The following is an 18,011-nucleotide window of genomic DNA, read 5'->3' as shown; positions in this document are numbered from 1 at the left end:
AGCATAACTATCATCTGTCCCAATACATGCTATTACAGTATCATTGACTGTATTCCTTACGGTCTGCTTTTTATTCCTGTGACTTACTCATTCCATAACTAGAGAACTGTATCTCCCTCTCCCCTTCACTCACTTTGCCCACCCCACCCACCTACCTCCCGTCTGGCAGCCATCAGTTTGTTCTCTGTATTTATAGGTCGGATTCTCCTTTCTCTTTGTTTATTCATTTTTTTTTTTTTTTTTAGATTCCATATATGAGTAAAATCATATGATATTTGTCTTTCTTGGTCTGACTTATTTCACTTAGCATTCTAAGTCCATCCATGTTGTCCCAAATGGCACAATTTCATCCTTTTTATGGCTGCATATATTACATTGTATATATGTACCACATTTTCCTTATCCATTTGTCTATTGACGGTCACTTAGACTGCTTCCATGTATTAGCTATTGTAAATGCATAGATCTTTTCGAGTTAGTGTTTTCATTTTCTTTGGGTAACTACCCAAGAGTTGAATTATTGGATCATTTGGTATTTCTATTTTTAATTTTTTGAGGAACCTCCATATTATATACCACAATGGCTGTACCAATTTACATTCCCACCAACAGTGCATGAGGGTTCCTTTTCCTCCACATCCTTGCCAACACTTGTTGTTTCTTGTCTTTTTAATTTTAGCCATTCTGACAGATGTGAAGTAATATCTCATTGTGGTTTTGATTTGTATTTCCCTGATGATTAGTGATGTTGAGCATCTTTTCATGTGTCTGCTGGCCATCTGTATGTCTTCTTTGAAAAAAACGTCTATTCAGGTCCTCTGCCCACTTTTTAATTGGATTGTTTGCTTTTTTGGTGTTGTACAAGTTCTTTGCATATTTTGGATATTAACCTATTATTGGAAATATCATTGGCAAATATCTTCTGCCATTCAGTAGGTCGTCTTTTTGTTTTGCTGATGGTTTCCTTTGCTGTGCAAAAGCTTTTTATTTTGAAGTAGTCCCAATAGTTTACTTTTGCTTTTGTTTCCCTTGCCTAAGGAGACATATCTATAAAAATGTTGCTATGGCTGATGTCAGAGAAATTACTCCTTGTGCTCTCTTCTAGGATTTTTATGCTTAAGTATTTAATCCACTTTACACGTAGGTATTTAATCCATTTTGAGTTTATTTTTGTATATGGTGAATACTAAATTATTTTTTTACAAAGGTGCAAAAGCATGTTAATGGAGAAAATAATATCTTCTTTTAAGTTTTTATTGTAATCACCCGGTACTTATCACAATAAGGGCACTCCTTAATCCTCATCACATATTTCACCCATCTGCCCACAAACCTCCCCTCTGGTAACCATCAGTTTGTTCTGTATAATTAAGAGTGTTTTTTTGGTTTGTCACTCTATCTTTTCTTTTTTTAAACATGATTTTTTAAAATGTTAGTTTCAGGTGTATATATTTTTTTAAGATTTTATTTGTCAGTAGGGGGAACGGCAGGCAGAGGGAGAAGCAGGCTCCCTGCTGAACAGCCTGATGCAGGACTCGACCCCAGGACCTTGGGATCATGACCTGAGCCGAAGGCAGACGCTTAACCGACTGAGCCACCCAGGCATCCCTCAGGTATAGGTTTTAGTGAATCATCACTTACATACAACAGCCAGTGCTCATCACAACAGGTGCCCTCCTTAATACCCATCACCCATCCGACACACACCTCTACTGCAGCAACCCTCAGTTTGTTCTCTATAGTTAAGAGTCTGTTTTATGGTTTGCCTCTCACTTTTCCCCCATGTTTAGTTTTATTCCTTAAATTCCACAAGAGTGAAATTATACGGTATTTCTCTTTCCTTGACTGACTTATTTTGCTTATCATAATACACTCTGGCTCCATCCACATCATTACAGATGGCAAATATCCATTTTTTTAAATGGCTGAATAATATTCCAGTGTGTATATATATACCACTTCTTCTTTATCCATTAATCTATCACTGATTGGATACTGGGGCCACTTCCATATCTTTGCTATTATAAATAGTGCTACTGTAAAAATAGGGATACATGTATCCCTTTGAATTAGTGTTCTGTATTATTTGAGTAAATACCCAGTAGTGTGATTACTAGATTGTAGGGTAATTCTATTTTTAACATTTTGAGGAACCTCCACACTGTTTTCCACTGGGGGCTGCACCAGTTTGCATTGCTACCAACAGTGTACAAGGGTTCCTTTTTGTCCATATCCTCGTCAACACTTGTTTCTTGTGTTTTTGATTTTAGTTATTCTGACAGTTGTGAGGTGATATAGTTTTCATTTGCATTTCCTTGATGATGAGTGATGTGGAGCATTTTTTCACGTGTCTGTTGGCCATCTGTATGTCTTCTTTGGAGAAATATGTTTATGTCTTCTGCCCATTTTTTAAAAGTAGGCTCCATGCCCAGCATGGAGTCCAACACGGAGCTTGAACTCATGATCTTGAGATCAAGAACTGAGCTGAGATCAAGGGTGGGACACAATCGACTGAACCACCCAGGCGCTGCTCTTCTGCCCATTTTTTAATTGGATTCTTTCTTTCTTAGATGTTGAGTTTTTAAGTTCTTTATATATTTTGGATACTAACCCTGTATCAGATGTGTCCTTTGCAAATATATTCTCCCATTCCATTGGTTGCCTTTTAGTTTTATTGATTGTTTCCTTTGCTATGCAGAAGCTTTTTATTTTGATGTAGTCCCAATAGTTTATTTTTACTTTTGTTTCCCTTGCCTCAGGAAACATATCTAGAGAAGTGCTGCTATAGTCTATGTCAGAGAAATTAGTGCCTGTGCTCTTTTCCAGGACTTTTGTGGTTTCAGGTCTCACATTTAGGTCTTTAATCCATTTTGAATTTATTTTTGTTCATGGTGTAAGAGAGTGGTCTGGTTTTATTCTTTTGCACGTTGCTATCCAGTTTTCCCAACACCCTTCGTGGAATAGACTGCCTTTTTCCCATTGTATATTCTTTCCTGCTTTGTCAAAGACTCACTGGCCATATAATTCTGGGTTTATTTCTGGGTTTTCTATTCTGTTTCCTTGGTCTATGAATCTATTTTTGTACCAGTATCATACGGTTTTGATTACTACAGCTTTGTAACTTGAAGTCTGAAATTCTGATGCCTCCAGCTTTGCTTTTCTTTTTCAAGTTTACTTTGGCTATTCAGGATCTTTTGTGGTTCCATACAAATTTTAGGATTGTTTGTTCTAGTTCCGCGAAAAATGCTGGTGGTATTTTGATAGGGATTGCATTAAATGTGTGATTGCTTTGGGTGGTATACATTTTAACAAAATTCCTTCTTTTGATCCATGAGCATGGAATGTCTTTCCATTTCTTTGTGTCATCTTCAGTTTCTTTCATAAGTGTTCTATAGTTTTCAGAGTACAGGTCTTTCACCTCTTTGGTTAGGTCTATTCCTTGGTATCTTATTATTTTGGTGCAATTGTAAATGGGATTGTTTTCTTAATTTCTCTTTCTGCTGCTTCATTACTGGTGTACACAAATGCAGATTTCTGTACACTAATTTTGTATCCTGCAACTCTACTGAATCTGTTTATCAGTTCCAGAAATTTTGGGGGGGAGTCTTTCAGGTTTTCTATATGAAGAGTATCATGTCATCCACAAATAATGAATGTTTCACCTCCTCCTTACTGATTTGGATGTCTCTGATTTCTTTTTATTGTCTGATTGCTCTGGCTAGGACTTCCAGTATGATGTTGAATAGAAATGGTGAGAGTGAACATCCCTGTCTTGTTCCTGACCTTAGGGGAAAGGCTCTCAGTTTTCCCCAATGAGGATGATGTTAGCTATAGGTTTTCCATATATTGAGCTATTTATTATGTTGAGGTATGTTCCCTCTAAACTAACTTTGTTGAGGGCATTTCCATGAATGGATGTTGTACTTTGTCATATGCTTTTTCTGCATCTATTGAAGTGATCATATGATTTCTAGTCTTTCTCTTGTTGATGTGATGTATCATGTTGAGTGATTTGTGAATACTGAACCACCTTTGCAACCCTGGAGGAAATCCCACTGGATTGTGGTGAATGGTGTTTTTAATGTATTGTTGGATTTGGTTTGCTAGTATTTTGTTGAGGATTTTTGCAGGATATTGCCCTGTAGTTCTCTTTTCTGGTGGTGTCTTTATTTTTTTTAAATTTTTTTATTTATTTGACAGAGAGAGACAGCGAGAGAGGGAACACAAGCAGGGGGAGTGGGAGAGGGAGAAGCAGGCTTCCCGCGGAGCAGGGAGCCTGATGCAGGGCTCCATCCCAGGACTCTGGGATCATGACCTGAGCCGAAGGCAGACGCTTAACGACTGAGCCACCCAGGAGCTCCACTAGTGGTGTCTGTATCAGGGTTTTGGTGTCAGGATAATGCTGGCCTCACAGAATAAATTTGGAAGTTTTCTTTCCTTTTCTATTTTTCAGAATAGTTTAAGAAGAAAAGGCATTAGCTCTTCTTTAAATGTTTTGTTGTTGTTTAAAAAGATTTTATTTATTTATTGTGAGAGAGAGAGAGAGTGTGCGCATGAGTGAGGGGGAGGAGCAGAGGGAGAGGGAGAAGCAGACTCCTCGCTGAGCAGGAAGCCCGATGTGGGGCTTGATCCCAGGACCCCAGGATCAGGACCTGAGCCGAAGGCAGATGCTTAACAGACTGAGCCACCCAGGTGCCCCTTAAATGTCTGAGAGAGCTCGTCTGTGAAGCCATCTGGTTCTGGACTTTGGTTTGTTGGGAGTTTTTGGATTACTGATTCAGTTTCTTCACTTGTAATCAGTCTGTTCAAATTTTCTATTTCTTCCCATTTCACTTTTGTTAGATTATATGTTTCTGGAATTTATCCATTTCTTCCAGGTTGTCCAATTTGTTGGCATGTAGTTTTTCACAATACTCTCTTATAAGTTTATTTCCATTGTGTTTGTTGTTATTTCTCCTCTCTCATTTGTGCTTTTATTTATTTGGGCCCTTTCTTTTTTTTTCTTGGTAAGTCTGGCTAGAGGTTTGTCAATTTTATTGATTTTTTTCAAAGAACCAGCTCCTGGTTTCATTGATCTGTTCTATTGTTTTTTAGTTTCTATATCATTTATTTCTGCTCTAATCTTTATTATTTCCTTTCTTTGGCTCGTTTTAGGTTTCATTTGTTGTTCTTTTTTTAGCTCCTTTCAGTGTAAGGTTAGGTTCTTTATTTGAGGTTTTTCTTGCTTCTTGAGGTAGGCCTGTATTGCTATACACTTCCTCTGAGAACTGCTTTTGCTGCGTCCCAAAGATTTTGAACTGTTGTGTTTTCATTTTCATTTGTTTCCATGTACTTTTTAATTGCTTCTTTTATTTCCTGGTTGATCTATTCATTGTTCAGCAGCATGTTATTTGTGGTCTTTCCAGAGTTTTTCTTGTGGTTGACTTCTAGTTTCATAGCATTGTGGTCAGAAAAGATGCATGTTCCATGTGCACTTGAAAAGAATGTGTATTCTGCTGTTTGGGGCTGGAATGTTCTGAATATTCTGTTAAATCCATCTGGTTCACTGTGTCATTCAAAGCCATTGTTTCCGTGTTGATTTTCTTTTAGATGATCTGTCCCTTGGTGTAAGTGGGGTGTTAAAGTCTTCTACTGCTATGGTATTATTATCCATTAGTTTCTTTATGTTTGTTCTTAACTGTTTTGTGTATTTGGGTGCTCCCATGTTGGGTCCAAAATATTTACAATTGTTATATCTTCTTGTTGGATTGTCCCCTTTATTATGATACAGTGTTCTTCTTGCCTCTTGTTACAGTCTTTGCTTTAAAGTCTATTTCATCCGATAGAAGTATTGCCACTCTGGCTTTCTTTCTTTTTTTTTTTTTTTTTTGCAGTTTTATACCTTTATTTGACAATCAGTGATTAGTTCTCATCCACATTAACTGTCTGTAGATTTTTGAAAGTGGTGACAGGTACATAGGTAAACAGTGTGTAGAGCCTGTTTGGTGAATCTTCATCCTCATTACATTTTCTGGACAACCACACATGGATACGGTATGGAACATTCCTTATTCCTTTGGCCCAGACAGCTTTGTTGAGCCTGGTGTCAATGCGCACATCTGCAGTTCCCACCTCCTTCATGGCAAATTTCCGGATCTCTTTGAGTGCCCGAGGGGCACGCTTCTTGAAACCCACTCCATGGATGCACTTGTGAATGTTGATGGTGTATTCTCTGGTCACTACCTCGTTGATGGCAGAACGGCCCTTCTTCTCGCCACCCTTCTTCGCAGGAGCCATTCTGCCAGGGCCTGGTTGGAAAGCTGCCACTCTGGCTTTCTTTTGACATTCATTTGCATGATGTTTCTCCATCTCCTCACTTTCAATCTGCACCTGTTTTTTGGTCTAAAATGAGCCTCTTGTAGGCAGTGTATAGATGGGTCTTGTTTTTTCATCCATTCTGTCACCCTATGTCTTTTGATTGGAGCATTTAGTCCATTTACATTCAAAATAATTACTGATTGAGGAGCCTGGGTGGCTCAGTAGGTTAAGCGTCCAACTCTTGATCTCAGCTCAGGTCTTGGTCTTGGGGTATGAGTTTGGGCCCTCCATTAGGCTCCATGCTAGGCTTGGAGCCTACTTAAAAAAATAAAGTCATTATTGATAGATATGTATTTGTTGCCATTTTATTATTTGTTTTGTGGTTGTTCTGAAGATTTTCTCTGAGCCTTTCTTGTCTTCCTCTCTTTCATGGTTTGCTGATTTTCTTCAGTGACATATTTGAATTTCTTTCTCTTTATTCTTTGCATATTTATTAGTGGTTTTTGATAAATCACTACCATACAGTTTGTATATAACCCCTTCTTCATATAGCAGTCTACTAAATTGATGGTCGTTTGAACCCATTCTTTACTCCTCTCCTCCCCATGTTTTAGGTGCATACTTCCTTTTCTTTTGTGAGTTCCTTAACTAATTCTTTTTACTGCTTTTGTGTTTCCTACCTTCATACTGTCATTTGTGGTCTTTCCTTTCCACTCAAAGAGTTCCCTTTAATACTTCTTGCAGGGCTGATTTAGAGGTCACGAACTCCTTTAGTTTTTGTTTGGGAAATTCTTTATCTCTCCTTCTATTCTGAATGACAGCCTTGCTAGATAGGGTATTCTTGGCTGCAGGTTTTTCCCATTCAACACTTTGAGTATATCATGCCTCCTTTCTGGCTTAGAAAGTTTCTGCTGAAAAATCTGCTGATAGCTTTATGGGGTTTCCTTTGTATGTAACTTCTCCTTTTATCTTGCTGCTCTTTAATATTTTTTATCACCATATATAGCCAATTTATTTACAATATGTCTTGGTGTGGATCTGCTTTTGTTGATTTTCATGGGAGTTTCTGTGCCACCTATTTCTGGAGATCTGTTTCCTTCCCCATGTTAGTCAAGTTTTCAGCTATTATTTCTTCAAATATATTTTCTGCCCCCTTTTCTCTCTCTTCTTCTGGGGCTCCTAAAATATGAATATGTTTATGTTTGACAGAGTCACTGAGTTCCCTAAGTATATTCTTGTTTTGCATAATTCTTTTTTTTCTCCTTTGTTCAGCTTGATTACTTTCCCTTACTCTGTCTTCTAGGTCACTAATTCATTCCTCTGCTCTCCAGCCTGCTCTTCATTCTATCAAGCATGTTTCTCATCTTGGTTATTGAGTCCTTTATCTCTGCTGTTATTCCTTATCTCTGTGTTAAGGGTCTCACTGATGTCCCCTGCTCTGTTCTCAAGTCCAGTGAGTATCCTTATGATCATTGCTTTAAATTGTCCATCAGGTATGTTACTTATATCTGTTTTACTTTGATCCCTGTCCATGGCCTTCTCCTGTTCCTTCATCTGGGATAAATTTCTCTGTCTTTTCACTCATAAGTTGTTGGTGGTATGTAAAATGGTACAGCACTATGGAAAACAGTTTGGCAAGTTCTTCAAAAACTAAACATGCAACTACCATATGATCCAGAAACTCTCTCCTGGGCATTTATCCCAGGGAAATGAAAACATATTTACACAAAAACCTGTACATGAATGTTCAAAAGCAGCTTTATTCATAATCAATAAAAACTAGAAACAATTCAGATGTCTTTCAATGGGTGTGTAGTCAAACTTTAGTATGTACACTCATACCATGAAATGCTACTCAATAATAATTTTTAAAAATGATAACACACAACTTGTAATAAATCTCCAGAGAATTATGCTGAGTGAAAAGAGACAATCAGCAAAAGTTACATATTATGTTATTCCATTTATATAATATTCTTAAAATAACAAAATTATAGAAATCGAGACTAGATTAGTGGTTGCCAGGAGTTAAAGATGTTGGTTGGAGGAAGAATATGAGAAAGAAATGAGTGTGGTTGTAAAAGGTCAATATGTAGAATCCTTGTGGTAATGGAATTGTTTTGAATCTTGACTGTATCAATGTCAATATCCCCGTTCTGATATTGTACTATAGTTTTGCAAGGTGTTATTACTGGGGGAAATGAGGTAAAGGGCACATGGGATCTCTGTATTATTTCTTCCAACTGCATGTAAACTTACAATGATTTCAAAGTAAAAATTTTCTTTTCTTTTTTTAATATTTTATTTGAGAAAGAGAGAGCATGAGTGGGGGGAGGAGCAGAGGGAGAGGGAGAAGCAGACTCCCCACTGAGCAGGGAGCCCAAAGTGGGGCTCGATCCCAGGACCCTGATCATGACCTGTGCTGAAAGCAGACGCTTAACTGACTGAGCCACCCAGGCACCCCTCAAAATAAAAATTTTCATTAAAAACTTATATAATGCTGCCAAAGATGAGTGATATATAATCTTTTTGACCTTGGTGAGCTGATGAGCTCATAGACCAGTAGGGAAAACAAGTATTCAAGTCAAAAATCACAATTCATTATGATACTATCTATTAATTATATAAAATTTACTGTGTACCAGACACTGTCATAAGCTCTTTACCTATATTAACTCATTTCATTTTCATTATACACCTATGAAGTAGGTATTATTATTTTATGGATAAAAATACTGAAGTACTGAGATGTTTAGTGACTTGCACAAGGTCACTGTACCTAAATAGTGCTATGAAAGTTATTATATACAATGTATGGAGAGAAAAGAGATTGGAGTGTCCAACTACATCCAAAGGGTCAAGGGTGAACACATAAAGTTTTATAGGAGAACTGAATCTTGATAGATATTAAGGAGTTTATCTGGAATTTTAAACAGGTGAATCAATATACACAAATTTCAGTGATGTGAGGTAAGAAAATGCCACTAAGGAAAAGTCATTTAAGTTCCCAGGCTCTCAGTCTTCTCCCTCATAAAATAAGTAGCTTGGATGATGCTATCTCTAATGTCCCTCCTAACTCCTACAGTCTGTGGTTCTCTGCTACTAATGTAGAAAGTTAAATTATTGGGACGCTGTAGGTACAGTCCTTGTTTCCTGTCTCTATGCTATACTAGGATAACTTATGGGCAATGTGTCCATGCGTCCAAGAAACAAGGGTATAGCTGTTGTCAATTATAAATGAAATACCACTTGACACAAGTTTAAAAGATGTTGGAGTTAGCTGGGGAAACCAAACCATCATTTATATTATTGTTTCTATGGGAAAATAACTTTCAAACTAAATATGGCATATAAAGCAATTGTTTGAAAATTGTGCACAGTCTGTTCAACTGTATTCTAATATGTCAGTTCAGAAGAAAAGAAAGAGATAGTTCCTTTAAAAAATTAGAATCAGGCTTGGAAGGAGCTGTGGGTCTTAGAGAAAAGTTAATGAATAATCTTTTGTGTCTGATGCCAATTAGCTTTTATAACAGTTCCAGGCTCAAAGAACAGGAAGTGGCAGAGAAGAATTCAAGAAAGAATTTCCATCCAGACTGGAAAAAAGCAGCAGAGGATAATCATAGGAAAATAGTGCATATGTAAACAGAATCATTTCCTTTCTTTCTGGTTTAGACTGGAAAAAAGCAGAATGCTGGAAGATGCTAGGAAGGAAGCAAAACCTGAGCAACTGGTAGCAGAATAGACACAGCTTCTAGTGGGACTCAGTATTATAAGAGCAACTAATAGCAATACTTTCTCTTAGCTTTTCATCCCTACCAGTGAGAAGAAAAGTTATAATTCTTGTTCTGCCAAAGTAAACCCAAGGTCAAATCACAACAGTGCAAGTTTTCTTATGATGAAGTACACAACTGTGTTGAGGTGTTTTATTCAATTGTGCTCTCAATTATGTGTTTTATACTGAAGCTGCAGGCAAAAACAGACACATAGATCAATGGAACAGAATAGAGAACCAGAAATGGACCCACAAATGTATGGCCAACTAACCTTCCACAAAGCAGGAAAAAATATAAGAAGTCTCTTCGACAAATGGTGTTGGGAAAACTGGACAGCGACATGCAGAAGAATGAAACTGGACCACTTTCTTACACCGTACACAAAAGTAAATTGAAAATGGATTAAAGACCTAAATGTAAGACAGGAAACCATCAAAATCCTAGAGGAGAAAACGGGCAGCAACCTCTTTGATGTTGGCCACAGCAACTTCTTACTAGACACGTCTCCTGAGGCAAGGGAAACGAAAGCAAAAATGAACTATTGGGACTTCATCAAGATAAAAAGCCTCGGCACAGCAAAGGAAACAATCAACAAAACTAAATGGCAGCTGACGGAATGGGAGAAGATATCTGTAAATGCCATATCGGATAAAGGGTTAGTATCCAAAATCTATACTGAAGGTTATATACTGACCAAACCAGATTTGTGGTTTAATTTATAGTTTAGGACTTGTTTCTAAACTTGAAATTCTTTTTTTTTTTTACTTGAAATTCTTGTATTTAACTGCCTGCTTGATTGTCTCCACTTAGATGTCTCACGTCATACTAAACATATCTGTACTACTGATCTCAACCTATGCCTTCTCTTACCCTACTCCTAGCATGGCTTCCTTCCAAAAAGAACCAACACCACAGAACACAAAGGATTTTAAGAAATTACTACAAAAAAACAATATGCCAACAAATTAGACAAAATAGAAGAATGAAAACTTCCTACAAACATAAAAACTTCCAAGAATAAATTCAGGAAGACATAGAAAATCTAAACAAACAAATTACAAACAAACAAATTCAGGTAATAAAACTGAGACAAAGTTGAACCAAAAAACTCCCAACAAACAAAAGTCCAGATGGCTTCAAAAGTGAATTCTACCAAACATTTACTATTTTTTTAAAGATTTTATTTATTTATTTGAGAGAGAGAGAGCACGAGAGCAGGGTGGGGGGCAGAGGGAGAAGCAGACTCCCCGCTAAGCAGGGAGTCTGATGTGGGACTCAATTCCGGTACTCCAGGATCCTGGCCTGAGCAGAAGGCAGATGCTTAACTGACTAAGCCACCCAGGCGCCCTCTACCAAACATTTAAAGAAGAGTTAATACCTATACTTCTTTTTTTTTAATTTTTATTTATTTGACAGAGAGAGACACAGCGAGAGAGAGAGCACAAGCAGGGGGGGTGGGAGAGGGAGAAGCAGGCTTCCCGCCGAGCAGGGAGCCCGATGCGGGGCTCGATCCCAGGACCCTGGGATCATGACCTGAGCTGAAGGCAGACGCTTAACGACTGAGCCACCCAGGCGCCCCAATACCTATACTTCTTAAACTATTCCAAAAAACAGAATAGGAAGGAATGCTTCCAAATTCATGCTAGGGGAACAGCATTACCGATACCAAAACCAAAAACAACTATGATAAAAAGAAAATTGGAGACCAATATCATTGATAAACATAGATGCAAATCCTCAACAAAATATTAACAAGCTGAATTTTAAAATTATTTAAAGGATCATTCACCATGATCAAGTAGGATTTATTCCAGAGATGCAAGAATGTTTCAATATTCAAAAATTAATCAATATGATACACCACATTCACAAAATGAAGGATAAAAATCATATGATCATTGCAATAGATGTAGAAAAGCATTTGACAAAATTCAACATCTGTTCATGATAAGAACTCTTAGCAGAATGGATTTAGAGAGAATGTACCTCAACATAATAAAGGCCATCTATGACAAGCCCATAGCCAACATCATCCTCAAAAGTGAAAAACTAAAAGCTTCTCTAAGATCAGGAACAACCCAAGTATACCCAACTCTTGCTACTCTTATTTGTCATAGCCTGGAAGTCTGAGACAGAGTAAATAGGCAGGAAAAAGAAATAAAAGGCATCCATATCAGAGAGGAAGGCGAAAAACTGTGCTGGGAAAAGTGAACAGCCACATGCAAAAAAATGAAACTGGACAACTATCTTACACCATGCACAAAAACTAACTCATATGAAATGAAGACTTGAATGTACGACCTGAAATCATAAAAGTCCTAGAAGAAAACATGAAGGTAAGCCCCTAGATATGGTCTCAGCAATGATTTATCAGATATGATACCAAAAGTAAAGGCAACAAAAGGAAAACTAAATAAATGGGACTATATCAAACTAAAAAGATGCTCAACAAAGGAAACAACCAAAAAAACTAAAAGGCAGCCTTCAGAATGGGAGAAGATATTTGCAAATGACATATCTGATAAAGGGTTAGTATCCAAAATCTATAAAGAACTTATCAAGGGGCACCTGGGTGGCTCAGTCGTTAAGCGTCTGCCTTCGGCTCGGGTCATGATCCCAGGGTCCTGGGATCGAGCCCCACTTTGGGCTCCCTGCTCCACGGGAAGCCTGCTTCTCCCTCTCTCACTCCCCCTGCTTGTGTTCCCTCTCTCGCTGTGTCTCTCTGTCAAATAAATAAGTAAAATCTAAAGAAGAAAAAAAAAGAACTTATCAAACCCAACACCAAAAAATAAATAATCCAGTTAAGAAATGGGCAGAAGACATGAACAGACATTTTTCCAAAGAAGACATACATTTGGCCAACAAACACATGAAAAGATACTCAACATCACTCATCATCAGGGAAAATACAAATCAAAACTACAATGAGATACCACCTAACACCTGTCAGAATGGCTAAAATTAACAACATAGGAGGGGTGCCTGGGTGGCTCAGTCAGTTAAGCCTTTGGCTCAGGTCATTATCTCTGGGTCCTGGGATGGAGCCCCGCATCAGGCTTCCTGCTCAGCAGGGAGTCTGCTTCTCTCCCTCTGTTCCTCCCCATTACTCTCTCTCAAATAAATAAAATCTTAAAAAAAAAAAAAAAAAAAAACACACAGGAAACAACAGATGTTGGTGAGGATGCAGAGAAACTGGTCTGTTGATGCGAATGCAAACTGGTACAGCCACTCTAGAAAACAGTATGGAGGTGCCTCAAAAAGTTAAAACTAGAACTACCCTATGACCTAGCAATTACACTACTAGGTATTTACCCAAAGGATACAAAAATACTGATTCAAAGGGACGTTTGCAACCTGATGTTTATAGCACCATTACCAACAATAGCCAAATTATGGAAAGAGCCCAAAAGTCCATCAACTGATGAATGGATAAAGAAGATGTGGTATATATACGATGGAATATTACTCAGCCATCAAAAAGAAGGAAATCTTCTCATTTGCAACTACATGGATGGAGCTAGAGTGTGTTATGCTAAGTGAAATAAGTCAGTCAGAGAAAGACGAATACCGTATGATTTCACTCATGTGGAATTTAAGAAACAAAACAGATGAACACAGGGGAAGGGGGAAATAAAAGAGAGGGAGGCAAAGTATAAGGGACTCCTAACTACAGAGAACAAACTGAGGGTTGATGGAGGGGAGGTGGGCAGGGGATGGCCTAAATGGGTGATGGGTATTAAGGAGGGTACTTGTTGGGATGAGCACTGGATGTTGTATGTAAGTGATGAATCACTGAGTTCTACTCCTGAAACCAGTATTTCACTGCATTTTAACTAACTAGAATTTAAATAAAAACTTGAGGGGTGCCCAGGTGGCTCAGTCAGTTAGGTGTCTGCCTTTGGCTCAGGCCATGATCAGTCCCAGGATCCAGTCCCACATTGGGCTCCCCATTCAGTGGGGAGTCTGCTTCTCCCTCTGACCCACCCCCTTCTTGTGCTTTCTCTGTCTCACTCTCTCTCAAATAAATAAAATCTAAAAAAAAAAAAAAAAAACTTGAAACAAACAAAAATAAAATAAGAAACAAAACAGATGAACATATGGGAAGGGGGTAAAAAGGAGAAAGAGAAAGTTGGGGCACCTGGGTGGCTCAGCTGGTTAAGCATCTGACTCTTGATTTTGGCTCAGGTCATGATCTCAGGGTTGTGAGATTGAACACTGTGTTGGGTTCCGTTCTGGGAATGGAGTCTGCTTGAGATTCTCTCTCTCCCTTCTCCCTCTGCCCCTCCCTATGCTTGCATGCATGCTCTCTCTCCCAAATAAATAAATCTTTAAGAAAAAAGGAGAGGGAGACAAACCATAAAGACTCTTTTTTTTTAGTTTAATAAACATTTACTCCTTAAGTTGAACAACCTCTACATGCAAAATATATACGGTTTAGGATCTCTTTTTGAGTGGAAAGGAATTTAGGTCTAAAGAGGCTTTCAGTCTGTTTTCTGGAAATCATTTAATTGAGTGTAAGACCCCTGAAAAATACTGAATTCAACCTAAAAATGTGGTTCCTAGTTGACATTATTCTATATGTGATCATGATAAAAGATTAGGATATTCTTCACATTTCCAAGCAAGATCCAATTTTAAAAGCTTGTTCTTCCCAAACTCCTAAAAATAGCCAGTTGAGAGTAAACCAGAGCATTACATCACCCCTAAGAAGCTGTAGGTTTCATTACATACACCAACAAATCTACATGGCTAGTTTCTGTATTCCACTTTTACAAAATTTATTTTACACCTATTATACCAAACAGCATTTTAAACACTGACATATAAACTCCCTAAAAAGATAAAGCAAAGACAAAAGCATTTATCTTACTAGAAACAAGATACACCTTCACTTACAGTCTTCAAACATTATTGCACTTTAACTTTCATAATTTGACAATGCATTCATGGAACAATCTGCAGCTAATTTTAACAGACAAATTAAAGAATACTTTGAAGCAGCCATAACTGTCCTAAATTGTTTATTAGGTAAGGATTTTACAAACATTATTCATATCAGCGGTAATGGTGGAACTGGAGAGTATTGCGTCTTCTCTTATGTCTCACAGGGAGAACCAATTGTGTGACCCTTTCCAAGGCCATGGTTCTTGCAGCCTGCAGATGTCAGCCCTCGCATCTCCCTGTGCTTGTAAACTCGTTTGGTGATCCACTGGGTGTCAGGATTTTTCTGATAGCTTTACGGATGGATCAATGAGGATAACCTCAAAGAATCTGTACATGCAATCTCCACCAACTCAGTAAAAATTCAAGACTCTCAGAGCCCCACAGTGGTGTCCAGCTCACTCCTCTGCAACAGACTGAAGGCTTGGGGCGAACTTTAGCTGGTTAACACCATGATGGACAGGCTTGCCGTAGGTAGCACCCTTAGGGTGATTTGTGGCCACCATGTCTGATATATGACATAACCTTGCTTGACCTTGTAACACAGTCTGCGTGCTTTATCAGGTTTGGTTGGGCAGGGGGCCCTGTGGAGCACAGAGAGCTGGGCATACTACCAGCAACACACCCTGAGAGAAAAGCACATTACATTGGATGGCTTCTTCCTCCACAGCTCCTGGATGTACTTGTAAGCACCCATCTTGGCTTACCTTTGAGCTGATGGCTGCCACTGGATGCAAAGGGAAGAGCCCTTCTCCCCCAAGACTCTTAATTATAGAGAACAAACTGAGAGTTGCTGGAGGGGAGGTGGGTGGGGGATGGGTACTGGGTATTAAGAAGAGCACTTGTGATGAGTACTGTGTGTTACATGTAAGTGATGAATCACTGAGTTCGACTCCTAAAATAAATATTGCACTGTATATTACCTAACTAGAATTTAAATAAAAACTTGAAACAAAAAATAAAAATTAAAAAATTATAAATAAAACTAGTATATTATATAAGTTATATCTCAAATAAAATGAGTCTGTTATAGACAGCAAAAAAAAAAAAAAAAATACCATATGATCCAGCACTTACTTCTCAAAGGGATATCTGTATACTCATGTTCATAGCAGTATTATTCACAATAGCTAAAACGTGGAAATGATCCAAGAGTCCGTCAAGCAATAAATCACCAAGCAAAATGTAGATATACATACAATGGAATATTAACCAGTCTTAAGAAGGAAGGAAAGTCTGCAATATGCTAAAAACATGGATGAAGCTTGAAGACATTATGCTAAATAAGCCAGTGACAAAAAGACAAATACTGTATGATTTCACCTATATGAGTACTAAAAGTACTCAAAATCACAAAGACAGAAAATAAAACTGTGGGGGCGCCTGGGTGGCTCAGTCAGTTAAGCGTCTGCCTTTGGCTCAGGTTGTGATCTCAGGGTCCTGGGATCAAGCCGCAAGTTGGACTCCCTGCTAGGCAGAGTCCACTTCCCCCTTTCCCTTTGCCCCTCGCCCCCTTCTTGTGCTTGTGCACAGTGTACTCTCTTTCTCAAATAAATAAAATCTTTAAAAAAAGAAAAAAGAAAACTGGTTGCTAGGTGCTAGAAAGACGGGTGGAAATGGGCAGCTCTGTTTAATGGGTATAGGGTTTCAGTTTTACAAGTTGGAAAGATTTATGGACATGTATGGTAGTGGCAGCTATACAACATTATGGATGTATTTAATACCACTAAACTGTATACTTAAAAATAGTTACATGGTAAATTTTATGTTATGTGTATTTTACCACATCAAAAAATTTTAAATTAAAAAAAGGAAGGAGAAATTAAGACAGTCACAAATAAAAACAGAATTCACTGCTAGCAAATCTGTTCTGTAAGACTAGTAAAGTGAGTCCTTTAAACTGAAATGAAAGGACACTAGATATTAATTCAAATGAACCCAAGAAAAAGAGCACTGATAAAAGTAACTATATAGGTAAACACAGAAGGCAGTATAAATGGATTTTTGCTTATATCCTGTATTGTTAAGATAGCAATACTACCCAAACTGATCTACATATTCACTGTAATACTTGTCAAAATCCTGGCTATCTTTTTTGGAGAAACTGACAAACTGATCTTAAAATTCATATAGAAATGCAAAGCACCCACAATAGCCAAAACAATCTTGACAAAGAACAAAATTGGAAAACTCACATTTCTTAATTTCAAAATTTACTATATAGCTATAGTAATCAAGACAGTGTGATACTGACATAAAGACAGTATATATAAATATATAAAGGCATATATTTAAATAGAATAGAATTGAGAGCATAGAAATCAACTCTTACATTTATGGTAAACTGATTTTCAACAAGGGTGCCAAGACAATTCAATGTGGAAAAAAAATCACCTTTTTCTACAAATGGTACTGGGAAAACTGGATATTCACATGCAAAAGAATAAAGTTAAACTACATCCTCATGCCATACACCAAAATTAACTCAAAATGGACCACAGACTTAAATGCAAGAGCTAAAACTACACCACTCTTAAGGAAAACAAAGGAGTCTCTGTGACCTTGGGTTAGGCAATAATATCTTAGATATGACACCAAGAGCAAAAGCAACAAAAGAAAAAAAATAAGTAAATGGACTTCATCAAAATTAAAACCTTTTTGATTTCAAAGGATACCATTAAGAAAGTGAAAAGACAATGCACAGAATGGAAGAATTTTTTGTAAATCATATATCTGATGGGGAAATGTACCCAGGATATATAAAGAACTCTTACAGCTCAACAATAAAAAGAGAAATCAATGTTGGGACACCTGGGTGGCTTAGTCGGTTAATGTCCTACTCTTGATTTTATCTCAGGTCATGATCTCAGGGTCCTGACCCCACTTGGGCTCCATGCTGGGTGTAGAGTCTGCTTGAGATTGAGATTCTCTCTCTCTTTTCCCTCTGCCCCTCTCCCTGCTTGTGCTCTCTCTCTCTCTCAAATAAATAAATAAAATCTT

The 18,011-nt window shown here is 37.8% G+C and overlaps 1 protein-coding gene, 1 long non-coding RNA gene and 2 pseudogenes across 4 annotated transcripts in view; 1 reads left to right on the top strand and 3 right to left on the bottom strand.

Moving 5' to 3' along the window:
* Positions 1-18,011, top strand: part of LOC144381934 (uncharacterized) — a 648,393-nt gene that overhangs the window by 297,815 nt on the left and 332,567 nt on the right. The gene's annotated exons all lie outside the window — the stretch shown is intronic.
* The window catches only part of ZSWIM5 (zinc finger SWIM-type containing 5), a 204,962-nt gene that overhangs the window by 121,376 nt on the left and 65,575 nt on the right, over positions 1-18,011 (bottom strand). The window lies entirely within an intron of this gene.
* LOC118528271 (large ribosomal subunit protein eL31 pseudogene) lies at positions 5,852-6,318 on the bottom strand (annotated as a pseudogene).
* On the bottom strand, positions 15,166-15,750 carry LOC118528270 (large ribosomal subunit protein eL15 pseudogene; annotated as a pseudogene).

This window comes from Halichoerus grypus, chromosome 5 (genome assembly GCF_964656455.1).
Source record: "Halichoerus grypus chromosome 5, mHalGry1.hap1.1, whole genome shotgun sequence".
In the NCBI taxonomy this organism is placed as follows: Eukaryota; Metazoa; Chordata; class Mammalia; order Carnivora; family Phocidae; genus Halichoerus; species Halichoerus grypus.
Note: the sequence above shows the minus strand (reverse complement) of the source record. Positions and strands in the feature narration are given on the sequence as shown.